The sequence below is a fragment of the Tamandua tetradactyla genome, chromosome 13 (genome assembly GCF_023851605.1).
Source record: "Tamandua tetradactyla isolate mTamTet1 chromosome 13, mTamTet1.pri, whole genome shotgun sequence".
NCBI classification, from domain to species: domain Eukaryota; kingdom Metazoa; phylum Chordata; class Mammalia; order Pilosa; family Myrmecophagidae; genus Tamandua; species Tamandua tetradactyla.
The window spans coordinates 24,984,839-24,997,790 of NC_135339.1; the positions used below are offsets into that span (position 1 = coordinate 24,984,839).

Consider the following 12,952-nt stretch of genomic DNA (forward strand, 5'->3'; position numbering starts at 1 on the left):
TTCTCGACCTGGGCTTTGCGGGGGAGAAGGGATGGAGGCGTTCCTAGCAACCTGCAAGGCTGGATGGTGAAAGGCAATGGGAGGTGGGGGGGACGGCGGTGAGGGTGCTCAACCAGAGCACCAGAGCCAGCTCTCGACTCCCCCTGAGGTCCCGGTGCAGAGGGGCGTGAGCACGAACGGAGCCTGGTTTTCCCGGACCAACCTTTCCGGGGGAGCCGGGAGCAGAGGAAGGAGACTCTGTAACCTGGTGGTCTTGAAAAGCAGAGGAGAGAGCCCTGGAGCTGGGTCTGGGGGCCCTGGGTCGACGCCCTAGCCAGCCCGGGGCTTAACCTTGGGCCCAACCTGGCGGGGGCGGGGCGGGGCGGGGCGGGGGCTGCGGAGGAGCCGGCCGCGCTGCAGCACTTTGTTTACAGGCACCTGTAGATCGGAGAGGAAACCAAAGGCGGCTTCCCAGGAGGGCCGGCTCCTTCCTCCCAGCCGGGGGTGGGGTGGGGTGGGGGAAGTAGAGGGAGCCGGGAAGGCAGAGGGCGTGGCTGGGGCCCGGAGAACTGGGGAGGGGGGATGGGCGCTGACGCTGCGGGAGGAGAAGCGGCTGATCCCGGGGACCGAGTGCTCCTTGACGCCCCTTTCCCGGAAAGCCTCCTTTACGGCTCGGGTTCGTACTCCTCATTTCCCAAATTCTCTCATTGGACCCACCTTGTACAAAACAGGCCACGCCATGACCGTTCCCATCCTTTCTTAAATTACCTGCACCCAGAAGTTCCTTAGAAATTTGTTTAAAACACACATGCTTCACATGGTAGCCAGACAAATGACGGGGACAGGCAGAAATACGTGAGACTAGTGACCGTTTCTTTCAAAGGTCAAGCCAGCAGGTTGTACTTCATCAGAGCAAGGGAGGAACCGCAGGATGACCGGGGCTGGGGGTGGGGTGTCCTCAGGCCGAGTGGCCTGGGCCTGGGAACGGGCCACGCCTTTGCCTGGTGCCCGGGAGGCGGCCGAGAGCTCCAGCGGGGCCCTCTCCGCGGCACCTGCAGACCCAGCACGGATTAGCCTCAGCCTCCTGCGGCGGCCTGGGAGGCAGCCGGCCTCAGCGATGCGGGGGCGGCAGCAGGCTGGCCAGTCCAGAAGCCATGTGTCACTGTCCCAGGCCTCCCTCGGACTCGCTGGCTGTTTGATCTTACGAAATGGGACCGGTGAAGGTCAGAGGAAAAGGAGATGCTTAATCGAAACAATAAAGGCTTAAAAGATTCCTGAACACCTCCCTTCCTCCCTGCTTCCCATGGCTGCCTCTGTGGGTGAGGATAAACGAGAGACTGCCTGACCCCACTGCACACCTGTCTCCCTGCCCTGATGCCAACCACTTTCTCCTTCCTCCCAAGCTCATCAGGAAAATGCACCTGTTTGGAAATCCTGCAGTATCTGCCTCTAGGACTCATGGAAAGCTTTAGTCATGTATTGGTTTGGGTTGCCTCAGGCTTTTGTCGGGCGTATTTCCTTTAAAACCCCATTTAAGGTAGACTTGGCTGCAGAAGGACAGGGTCAGGGAGAAGGAAAGAAGGAGGAAGGCTGGGTAAGAGGGCTTGGCCTGGGGATCTGTTTGCAGTTTCTGCAGAAAGGCAAGCTGCTGCTAGCTCAGATCCACTGCATTGCATAACTCTTTGGGTGCCACGGTGTGATCAGTGCCCCTGGAGTTGTGCAGTGCACAACTATACACAGGAGCCCTGACGGCATCACAGATACTTCTCCCTCTCCTCTGCCATCAGAAGCCCCATTTCCCACCTTGGGAGTTGAAGACCTTCCAGTTGTCCACAGTAGCTACGGGCTTTATGTAAATTTCCATCTTCAAAAGGCTAGCTCTCTTCAAAATACGTTACTTGGTCCATAAAAGAGAGAGGGGAAGTTTTTTGAACTCCTAAGTGGTTACCAGTTTGAGATGGAGCCTTGTTCTTATTATAAAATGGCATAAGGTACCAGTTTGGTCCAGTAAAAGGGACCCAAGCAGGAGTAAGATAATCGTGGGGAACACAATTGAGGGAGCCAGTGGGGTAGGTGAGGAAAGTGTCTTATTAAATGGTGCTGGCTGCATTGAGGGGGGGGAGACTGAGAATCATGTCACTGGGGTCCAGGAGAACTAAGAAGAGGAAGAATGCTTGGGGAGTTGCTCCAATTTGCAACTGGGCAGAGCTGGTTAGGGGGGAGTACAGTTTAGTGTTCTTTCTCTGAGTGCTAGGATTATAGAGAGAGTAGGATTTACCAGTTGAGTAATCCTCCCCTTCAGTGGGGCACAGCCTCTCACATCCTGTGCCTGGATTCATCTCTTTTTATGCTGGGTCCCTGCTGCCAGAGGAGAGCATTTTGTGTCAGAAGAGATGGGGAGATTGGGAGTTGGCCAGGACCAAAGCTTGGCCTGGCTCCCTGGCCCACAGATCTAGCTGTGTCCTGGCCTGGGCTGTCCAGGGCTTTTCTGAGTCCTGCTCACTGATGCGTTCATCTCCAGATTCACTCCCTGCAGAACTGGGTGGGATTTTATTGCAGGTCTTTGGAACAAAGCATCCAAAGCTTCTTAGAGATGGACATTTGAGACTTGCCCATTACACAGCATTCTTCAGGGGCAGGCTCCAAAGCACCTGGCTAGGAGGAATTGACTGAGCTCTTTCTTCTTGGCTGTTCTGCTCTCTGCACTCCACTTCTATTAAATTTTAACACTATTTATGAGCTCCTAGCCCAGTGCTTGGCGCCCAGGAGGCGGATAGTTATTATACGTCAAATCACTAACTGCACTTAGAGGTGCCAGTTCGTGGGTCAACACATTGTATGCATTGTCTCGTCTGCCTTCCAACAACCTGTGAGGTTCCTTATGTTATAGTGCCACCCATTTTGTGGTTAAAGAAACGGAGGCACAGAGCAATTAAGTAACTTGCCCAAGGATCAATAGCTAGAAAGTGGCATGGCTGAGATTTGACTCCAGGTGGTCTAACTCAACTCTGCTTTTCAGGAACTCTAGTCCTAACCCTTACTGAAAGTGGGAGGGAAGGGTCTACCCTGAAGAACTAAGTCCATCCTTGCTTATGTCTTATAAGTCTCCAAGGATGCCCTGGGCAGAAGCAGCACCTCCTAAGAAGGTGGGGCCAAATTCTCCAGTGACTTCTGCAGCCTGTCTCCAGCCTGCTCCCCATCCCCAGGCCAAGGCAGTGCTCCATCCACCCAGGAGATGCTCCAAGGCAGTGCTCCATCCACCCAGGAGATGCTCCAAGGCAGTGCTCCATCCACCCAGGAGATGCTCCAAGGCAGTGCTCCATCCACCCAGGAGAGGCAGGGAGTACAGTGTGGTCGGGAGAGCCCTGGCCTGGGAGTCAGAAGGCCTGGGTTCAAGTTCTGGTTCTGTCCCTGGCTGGCCACATGATGGCGGGCACAGCACTGCAACCTCTGTTAGCTTCCGTTTCAGATGGGGAGACTGAAATGAACACATAAGCATGCAGCCATCTTGTCAGAGGGAGGGAAGAAGGGCATCCATTTCAGGCAGTACTGTTTAGTCCCATAGAAAACCACCAGATGAATCAGTATTTTTGAGACTAGCCACACCGTGCCTCAGTCTCCATGAGGACTAATTCTCCAGTGGACTCATTACTGCAGGTTTGAGCACCTACTGTTTGCTGGGTGCTTCACCAGCATGCTGTGATCTGGCCCAGGGATACCATTGCCTGCCCACTGCACTGACTCCCACGTTTTCATAGACACCAAGTAGGTCAATACAAGGACTAGCCACAAAGAGACTCTCTTATTACCAGCCCCCACCCCCAAACATTTGCAAGTGTGCAGATAAGCTGCACAGATGTTTGTGGATGAGTGTGGGTGGGTGAGAAGAACCCAAAACTGGGTCAGGATGGATTCCACAGTTGGGGTTTGGGGATGGGAGGGTGGTCCTTACCTGGCTTCCTCCTGCACCTGGTTTTCACCCCTCTCCCATGCTGAAGGAAGGGTTGGGGCTGGGATCTCCCAGAGCCATGTCAACATGCAAGGGGACTCTTGAATATGCAGCGGTGCTCTGGGCCTTGGGAAGAGAGGAGGAGACGAATTCTTTCTTTGACCAGAGATGAGGGGAGAGGCTGTCATCGGCTCCTCTCATCTTCCAGGCAGTTTGAAGAGGATGAAAAGTCACCACCACCCCTTCCCATTCTCTGAAAGGTCAGAAGCCTGTGTGGAGGAGTGGGGACCCCTCGCCTTTCCTAACCCCCAAGAGCCCAGAGAGAGTTCTCTGCTTATTTTCCTAATGAGAGGACAGAACTAGCCATGTGACCTTGGAGAGTCACCTCATATTTTCTGGGCCTTGATTTTCCCATTGGTTTAATGGTCAGGCTAAACAGAATCATCTCCCTGTGATGTGGGAGGATGGCACTACAGCCCATGGACAGCTCCTCCATTGGAGACTTCCCTTCTATCCCCACCCCCACTCCAAGCTGGGTTACAAGTCTTTGGGTTTCAGCATCTGCGAGTACATCAGGGAAGGGTGTGTATCCGCTAGACGCTGCTGGGAAATGGGGTCTGAAGGCATCTCTGAGAAACCTCTGGCTGGGGATGGGCATACCGCCTTCCACCTGTGTCCTTTCAGGTGCAAGTGTGGTCTTTTTAGGGCTGTGTCAGGAAAACTGTGCCTAAGCCTCGGCCTGGAGACAAAATTTAGACACCACTGTGTCTAAACTTGGTAGGCACATCTCGGCCCACCTGCAGGCTATAGGATGATGGCATTCTTGCAGCATGCCAGCCTCTGCCATCCCTGGGCTCGACCAGCATGCAGTTGCAGGTTTAGCCCCTTCCTCAGGGTTCCTGCAGCATTTATTGGCCATAAACTCAGTTGGTACGTGTTGAGTGCTGCCTTGTGGCATCGCTTCCAACGTAGGCTTGTATCTCCAGTGCGCTCCCACTGTTATTTTGTTAATGTGTTTGTCATGTTCCTCCCATCATAACCCCCTGAGGCAGGGTCTAGGAATAGATCGTTTGTACACCTTACTACCCCTCTCCTCGGAGCCTTGCACAGGGTGTTTGTGCACACAGCAGGGAACATAAATGCAGGGACTGTAGATGGTGAGAGGCTGTCGTTTCTGACCCCTCCCTCTCGTTTCTTAGGTGGTGACTGCTCCAGGTGGCAGCACTGTGAGTGGGCACTGAGGTCAAGGTTACAGGCAGCGCAGGGTGAAGGGGAGCCAGGGCTCTGTTCTGGGCTGCATTGGTCACTTGGGAGGTTTCTTCCTCTTTGTGACCCTCAGAAAGGTTGAGAACCCCAGATCCTTGACTCTCTGATGGTTTCTTTATAGGATAGGGAGTGAGCAATGAGACATGGAGGAAAATTGTCCCAGTCCTGGCTGGAGCTAGCCCGTCCCTTTCTCCTTGGGTAGTGGGGGACACTCAGAGCTTCTCTCCCTTTCCCCACAGAGCCAGCCAGTCACCCCATCAGGCTTGTAGGTGGGTAAGGAGAGGAGCTCCCTTGGTGGAGAACTGCTTCCACAAGGCAGGGCCTCCTGTCCCCTTCTGTGTTCTTCCCTAATGTTTGCACGGAGGTGAAGGCTGCACTCTGCAGGATGGACACACAGGCCAGGCTGCCATCTTACCTCTTCCTGGCTGCAACCTTCTGGCTCCTTCCCTGGTCCCTTGTTCCCTTGCATGGACCAGAGGATGTGTAAGAGTCTGAAGTGTTTCAGGTTCCTTTTTCACACCTCTCAAACTTCTCAGTTTGGAAGAGCTGAGGGCATAGAACTGTGGAGACTAAGCCCACCCCACCTGCTACATCCATTTTGCTAGTGGAGAAACAGACCCAGGGAAGGGAGGCTCCTAAGACCTCAACTCTCCCACGATCTAATGTTCTCCCAATACACTGTGCCTAGGTTTCCACAGAAATCCCTCATTTTGAAATCCTGCCAACCTCCTTCATATGCCAGAAGGGAAACTGAGGCCCTTTCAGAGGCAGCTCAGAACAGAACCCAGGAGCCTTCTCCCTCACACCCTCTCCTCTGTCCTCTGCCCTTTACACTCCGTGGACTGCCTGGGTTACTGCCTGGAGCAGAAACCTGAGGGCTGGGGTAGCTGCCCCAGGTGGTTTGCACATGGCACCCATAGCTTTGCCACTGGAGTCGCAGGAGCGGTTAGGAGGGGGTGCCCGGCGTGGGTGTCGGCTCTGGGCATACCTGAGCTCAGTCACAGCTCCCGGCATGCAGGGAGTGATAAGCATATTTTTGCTCTCCTAGGACATTCCTCGGAGGGGAGAGGAGGTGGGAGGTGGGAGTCTCCCAGATGCCTGTCTCCTTCTGTTTGTCCAGCCTAACAAACAGCCTTTGCCACTCCCTCTGTGAGAGAGGAGCAAATATTTAATGATCCCCAACCCCCCACCGCGCCCCCATCCCTGGCCATTCCCAACCTGCCTCAATCACACCAGCTGCCAGGGCTCTTGTCCCCCCACCCCAGGAGTGAGCTGCCTGAGTGGGTAAATGCGGGCTCTGGGGAGGGGTGTCCCTCCTCCGTCGAGAAGGAGCCCCAGCTGGCACACCCTCCACCGTCGCATGCTCCTTTTGGCTCTGGCTCTCTGGCCCTCTGCTGCTGTCTCCAGGGGAGGAGCCAGAGGAGGCCCCAGCCCAGGTTCCCATCCCACTCCGGAGCCTTCCCTAATGGCCTGGGCTCTAGCAGGGGCTCCATGGCCTCTGAACAGGTCCTCAGTTTCCCTTTTGGCATATAAGGGGGTGGGGGGCTTAGGATGAGGTGAAAGTAGAATTAGGTTCAGGGCCTCTCCGAGATTGAAAGGGGCCTGGCCCATTTCCATTTTAGAGGTTCTTGATCTATTAAAAAATGATGTAACAGGGCTACAAAAGTTGTGGTTTATTTAAAGCCTCATGATGAAGGTCTCCTTTCAGGCCTGTCCGTGTGCCCCTAGCTGAATATCTTCATTTGGAGACAGTGCTTGAAGTCTTATCTTTGAGGCCCTTTGTGACTGTGAGACCCTGAAGGGTCTCCTGCCCACCCCCCCCTCCAGGCTCATACTGTGTGGGCTAAAGAACTTGGGGTTCAGTGATGCCGGGTTGGCTTTTGAAAGTACAGAGCTTCACAATTTGCAGAGTGCTCCGTCAGCTCTTATCGCACTGGGCCCCTCCACACCGCAGGGCAGAAGGCCACATGGTTCTGCCTGTGTCAAAGGCATGGAAGTGGGGTCCAGTGAGGAAGTGGCCCTCCAGCCCACAGCCTCACGGGCAGCCAGTGGTAAGGCTGAGCTGAACCCCGGTGCCCTGAGTCCATGCCGGGGGCCCGGTCTCACCACCATACCATGAGGCAAAGGGGCAGGTGGAAATTTGCCTGGGGTGGTTTTTACCCCAATAAATCAGGGCCTTGGAAGTCTGCTCTTCCTTTGCTCAACTTGCTGATCTGGGTCCCATCCTCCCCACCAGATGGAAAGGCTGGAAGAGAGTGGGTTAATTCAAGCTGTGAAGTGAGCGGGTGATTTGGGTGCTAATTAAAGTGACAGGAAGTAAACAGTGCTTGGGAACACCCAGCGTGTGCCCCCTAAGCCGGCCTAGGCCTGCGCACTCACCAATGCCTCTCCCCCCAGTTTGGCGCAGTGGGCCCCGTCTCCATGGCAACCGAGCTGAGCCGCAGAGATCAAAGCAGGAGATGGGTTAGCTCCAAACCTGCGGAGCCAGGGACGTGGGAAGGGGTTTCGGGGAAGTGCCTGGAGAAGGGGGGGGCCCCCGAGGTGTCTCCCCACCACCGCCGCCAACCCCTCACTCCCTGGTTGCAGGACTCCCTGCCTCGGGATCAAGGCAGCGCTGGTGGGGTGGAAGAAACCACCACGGGCTGGGATTGAGCCTCTGGTTCCAGCCGCTTTGCCCAGGGCTTTCCTCGTCAGCAAGCGCTCGTGCAGCAGGACGGTTCGGGGTGCTCACCTAACCCTGGTTAGGGGTGTGCGTGGAATCACTCGTCTGGGCTGCTGCACCAGGGGTGTGTGAACCTGGATAAGTCACTTAACCTCTCCCCGCCTCCGTTTCATCACCTGAGAAACGGGGATAAGAACTGTAATTTCCTCTTAGGGTCTGTAGCAAGGAGCGAATGGGACCAAGGATGTCCAGTGCTGAGCAGAGCCCCATGTCGAGTGCTAAAGAGGTTAGGTATTGTTAGGAGTGTGACCGCTGTGTGCTAGGGCAGGGCCACAGAGAGGACCCTTACAGGGTCTCTGCCCTCGAGGAACCCACCATCTGGGTAGGGCGGACAGAAGCAGAAGCCAGGGCCTGGCTTCACTGGGTAACGGGAATGATGAATGACCAGGTACGGTCAGCTTGAGGGCCTACTGAGGAGGGCTCAGGGGAGAGGATGCCCCAGCTGGGTTTTTGAAAGATGAAGAGAAGTTGTGGGGCTGGACGTGAACGTACATTCCAGGAGTGGAGAGGGCTGTCCCAAGGTCCGGCCAGGCTGCGACACCCTGGAAAGATCTGGAACCGGAAGAACCAGACACAGATGGAGAGCAGATGGACTTTCTTCTGTGAGTGCTAGGGAACCAGGGAAGGGCATTTAAAGTATTGTATTTATTGTGGGTTGCTTTTTTTTTCCCCCTCTGATTACAAAAGTAATACATGCTTATTATAGAAATTTTGGAAATTTTTGAAAAAGGCTAAAAGATGACAAAATTCTCCATATTCCTACCCCCCAGAGGAAGCCACTGTTAACATTTTGGTTTGAATCTTTTTCACACACACACACCCTTTTATTTCCCCCCAAAATGAGAGCCAACCGCACATTCAGTGAAGGGTTTTAAGGAAAGAGAAACATGATCAGAATTGGATTCTAGAAAGATCCCTGTGGCTGCTGCAGCGTGGGGAAGATGGAGGGAAGGCAGAAGACCAGTGAGTAGGTGCTATGGTATTTGGGTGAGGCCAGTGAGGTGGGAACAGTGGGGGTGGTGAGAGGAGGGCAGACTGGAGGGAGTTAAGAAGTGGGAGTGAAGGGCATGGGGTTGGTGGGATGTGGGAGGTAAGAGAGGGCAGAGGCGCTGACGATTCCTGGGCTTTGGGCTTGATCTTTTAAAGTGGGGGCGAGCATGTGCTCCCCGGGAGAGACCTGAAGGTGGAAGCCAGCTCCTCCTGTGGTGAGCATTTTCTTTGCGAGAGGCACCCTCGGAGGGAGGGAAGACGGCTGTTCTTTTTCATCCCTAAGGCAGAGAAACCAGAGAAGACGAACAAAGTATGAGAGGAGGGTGCAGAGCTGGCTGATCTTCGATCTGCAGTCTGGCCCTGGGGCACTCACGTGGGCCCCACCCGAGAGAGTCGGATTCCAGGGGTCTTGGGTGGCACCTGGGGATCAGATTTAAGCAGCTCTTCAGGCGATTCTAGTGTGCAGCCTACGCTGAGAACCACACAGTGCGGAAGGAGACAGAGAGGGGGGAGCTGGCTTGGCCCCCAGAGCCCTAGACCTGAGCTCTTCCAAATGCCCCTTTCCAGGTGAGGACGGGATTGGCAGTAGAGCCAGGATTGGAACCGGGGCTCCTGCTTCCTGAGGGCACTCTGGGTCCCTTATTGGGCCATTTCTCGCAGCTGATAATGAGCCCACTTAGGTGCCATAAATAGACACTGTTGCACTAAGGGGAATTATTCACACCTGCCAACAACACCTCTTTTTCAGCTTATCAATGACTCGAGCCCACACCAGAACTCAGGGGCCCCTAAGTGTGTCTCTGAACCTGGAAGGGCCTGTTTTGGTTTGCTAAAGCTGCTGGAATGCAATATGCCAGAAATGGTTGGCTTTTACAAAGGGGATTTATTAGGTTACAAGTCTACAGTTCTAAGGCCATGGAAATGTCCAGTGAAGGCATTCAGAGAAAGATACCTTGACTCTGAAGAAGGGTGGCTGGCATCCAGGTTTCCTCTGTCACATGGAAAGGCACACGGTGACAGCTGCTGGCCCTTCTCTCCTGGCTTGGTTTCAAAATGGCTCCCTCAGCTCCTGTGGTCCTTCTGGCTTGTCCTGGGGCGTTTCCTTTCTCCCTTAGCTTCTCTCGGCTCTGAGCTGTCTCCAGAATGTCTCCCGTAAAGGGCTCCATAAGCGGCCTAAGATCCGCCTTGATGGGGTGGGGTCACATTTCCATGGAAACAACCTAATCAAAAGCTTCCACCCACAATAGGCCTGCCCCACAGGATTGGATGAAAAGAGCATAGCCTTTTCTGGGGTACATAACAGTTTCAAACCAGCACAGGGCCCCTCCTTTGAGGACCCCACAGGGGCGAGTCTCCTCAGGTCCTGCTGTTCCCCACCCTCCCGCTGGCCTCCCTCTTCACTCCTCTGTGTCAACAGTGCCCCGTTCTCCTGCTCCTCTCCCACCCACCCCACCTCAATCCCTGGCCTCCTCTTCAGCAACAACAGCTCCAGGATACCAGGCACCTGCTACATATCACCTCCTTGAATGAGAGCTGAGATGGGCGCTGAGGCTCTCGATCAAGGTGCCTGTCCGAAGGGCCCAGGGGACCACCAGGTGGGGGCCCTGCCTGCCTCCAGGCCTGCCTCTCCTCGCCTCGCTCTCCAGCTGGCTGCTTCCACTCTCCTGGGAGTGGGGACCCTGGTCTGGAACCACCAGGCCTCCTGCCACTCACCCACTGCCGTGTGGCCACAGCAGGGGCAGAGAGCTCAGCTAGAACCAAGGGCCACCCTTGTGCACAGAAGGGGTTCCATCCCTGCAGGCTGGTGGACCCAATGGCTGACTCCTTGGCTGAAACTTATCCTTGCTGATCCTCTGGATTGGGGGACTAGGCAGAGACCACTCACCGCCAAGACTTGCTGAAAAGATACTTTCTTAGAACTCCCTCTTTCCCTCCACTTTCCCTAAATTTCCAATAGAAAGTTCTTGGTCTTGACCTTTGAGAACCCACTTTGTTCTGAGTTCCAAAGGCATCTGCTCACAGCCTGATGGGAGTTTACGGCATGAAGGTGGGCCCAAAGTGTGGGGGTGAGCAGGCATCGAGGCACTCAGCTGATGTCCCCAGGGGCAGAGGAGCCTGGTACAGAGGCCGCGGGTCCCTTCCCTTCTCCAGGGCTGGTGGGAGTGGGTTAGGGGACACACAAACCTTATAGGTTGTGGGCAGGTAACTCATAACCTGATTCTCAACATGCCGGCACGTCCCTCTTCTCTTTACAACCTCACCCTTCCCCCCAGCCCAGTGGACCCCTTATCTTGCCCCCACTCTTGAAACCCCAGCCTCAGCCACTTGGCCACTCTTGGCCTCGTCTTCCCATTTGTGATAGGGTGGATGCTGCGGTGAGGATCCCTCCATCCCAAGTTGCTCCTGGAGAAGGGCTGGCTCTGAGCTGGCCCCTTTGGGCCCCTTGAAGCCCACACTCCAGTGCTGCCTCCTACCAGCAAGCAGGAGTAGCTGTGCTCAGGTCACTTCTCATCTGCTGGCACCGCCTCAGAAGCTTGCCCAGAAGCTCAGGGGGACTCAGATCATGCCTTGCAGAATTGGGGGTGCCCCTGAGCCAGGAATTCCTTCTGTTCTTCCTCTCTGCCTGCTTCTGGGTCTGAGGGCTGCTTGGACATGTGTGGGGGCCAGATGTGGTGAGAGTGAGAGCATGGGAAGAGAGACCAAATGAGAGAGCCAGGAGGAGATAAAGAGAGACAGAGAAAGACAGAGATGGACAGACACACACGTGGAAGCAAAGATCTTGAGAGAGTGGGACAAAAAGAGGGAGCAGAGCCAGCACAAGCCGGACTCCTACAGGGGAGAGGTCTGTTGTCATCTTGCCCACCCCTAATTCCTCACACCCCCATCTCTTGCCGCCCTTCCTCTCTCACTGGAAGAGACAGGGAGGCCAAAGGAAGGTCCCAGGACCAAAGTGTGAAAACTGGAGGCTGCTCCCACAAGGGGTTATGTTACTTTGTTTCTGGATAAGAACCATCTGACATTGGCTGCACTGCCTCAAACTGTCCTTGTTTTCCTCACTCACCCAGTGGGCACTGTGGCTTTACCGGTGTGCATATAGACAACTGCCCTTGAGTGGGGACACACATTCCCGTGCACACATGACTCGCACGTACATGGCACGATGCACGTACATGACACACCTGCATCATAATATGCACCTGTGAATGTGCATGTTGCACCCACGGCCCAGTGCATCCTCACGGGGTGCAAAGCACACCCTCAGGTACCCACCCTTGCATGCACTCTCCCTCAGTGGGCTGACTGCCTGCACAGCTCCGGCCTCTTGCTGGCCTTTGCCCAAGGCTGGAAGTCTTGCTGATAAATACCTGGGCTCCTTCCTGATTTTCTGATGTTTATCAGCTTCCAGGGAAGGCTTCAGAGGCCTCAGAAACTGTGGGCTACCAAAACCCTTGTGGGTGCCCTCCTCGATGCTAGCTGCTGACCCACGTGGGTGCCCTCTGGAGTTAGGAGCCCTGTGCCCTCTTTCCCCAGGCCTGCACACCCGCTGATCCTTAGTGGGGGGTACTCAGTGTGAGGGGCACAGCTGAGCGTGGCTTCTGTTCTGAGCCCCTGTAGCCCACATTGGAGGTGGCTCCTTGGCACTGCCAGCCTCCTGTCCCAGAAGCCCTCTCCCCACCGAACTGGCGGAGCTCCCACCAGGGTCGCTCTTGAGCCATTTGCTGATTTTCAAAATTGCCTCTTTCTCAGGGGGAAAGTGGGGGAACCAGAACAAGGTGGGGGTTCATTCCAAGGAGCTGGCCCAGGTGGGAGCTGCTTTGCTCCTGGCCACGCTGGGGTCCCGAGGCCCCCAAGGCCAGAGCAGGTGAGACAGGTTGTGCACTGTAGTGAGGAGAGGTCTGCCTGGGCGCCAGGACACCTGGGTTCTGGGATGGGGGTAAGTGGGGTCAGCTCCCCTTCTCCCATATTCTTTCTGGCCACCCTGCTCACTGTGGGGCTGGACCACATGGCCCCTGAGGGCCTTCTCAGTATCCTCTGACTCGAGGAAT

General features: G+C 55.3%; 1 protein-coding gene across 1 annotated transcript in view; it reads left to right on the forward strand.

The window, feature by feature from the left end:
• Window positions 1-12,952, forward strand: part of SPOCK2 (SPARC (osteonectin), cwcv and kazal like domains proteoglycan 2) — a 90,732-nt gene that overhangs the window by 1,043 nt on the left and 76,737 nt on the right. The window lies entirely within an intron of this gene.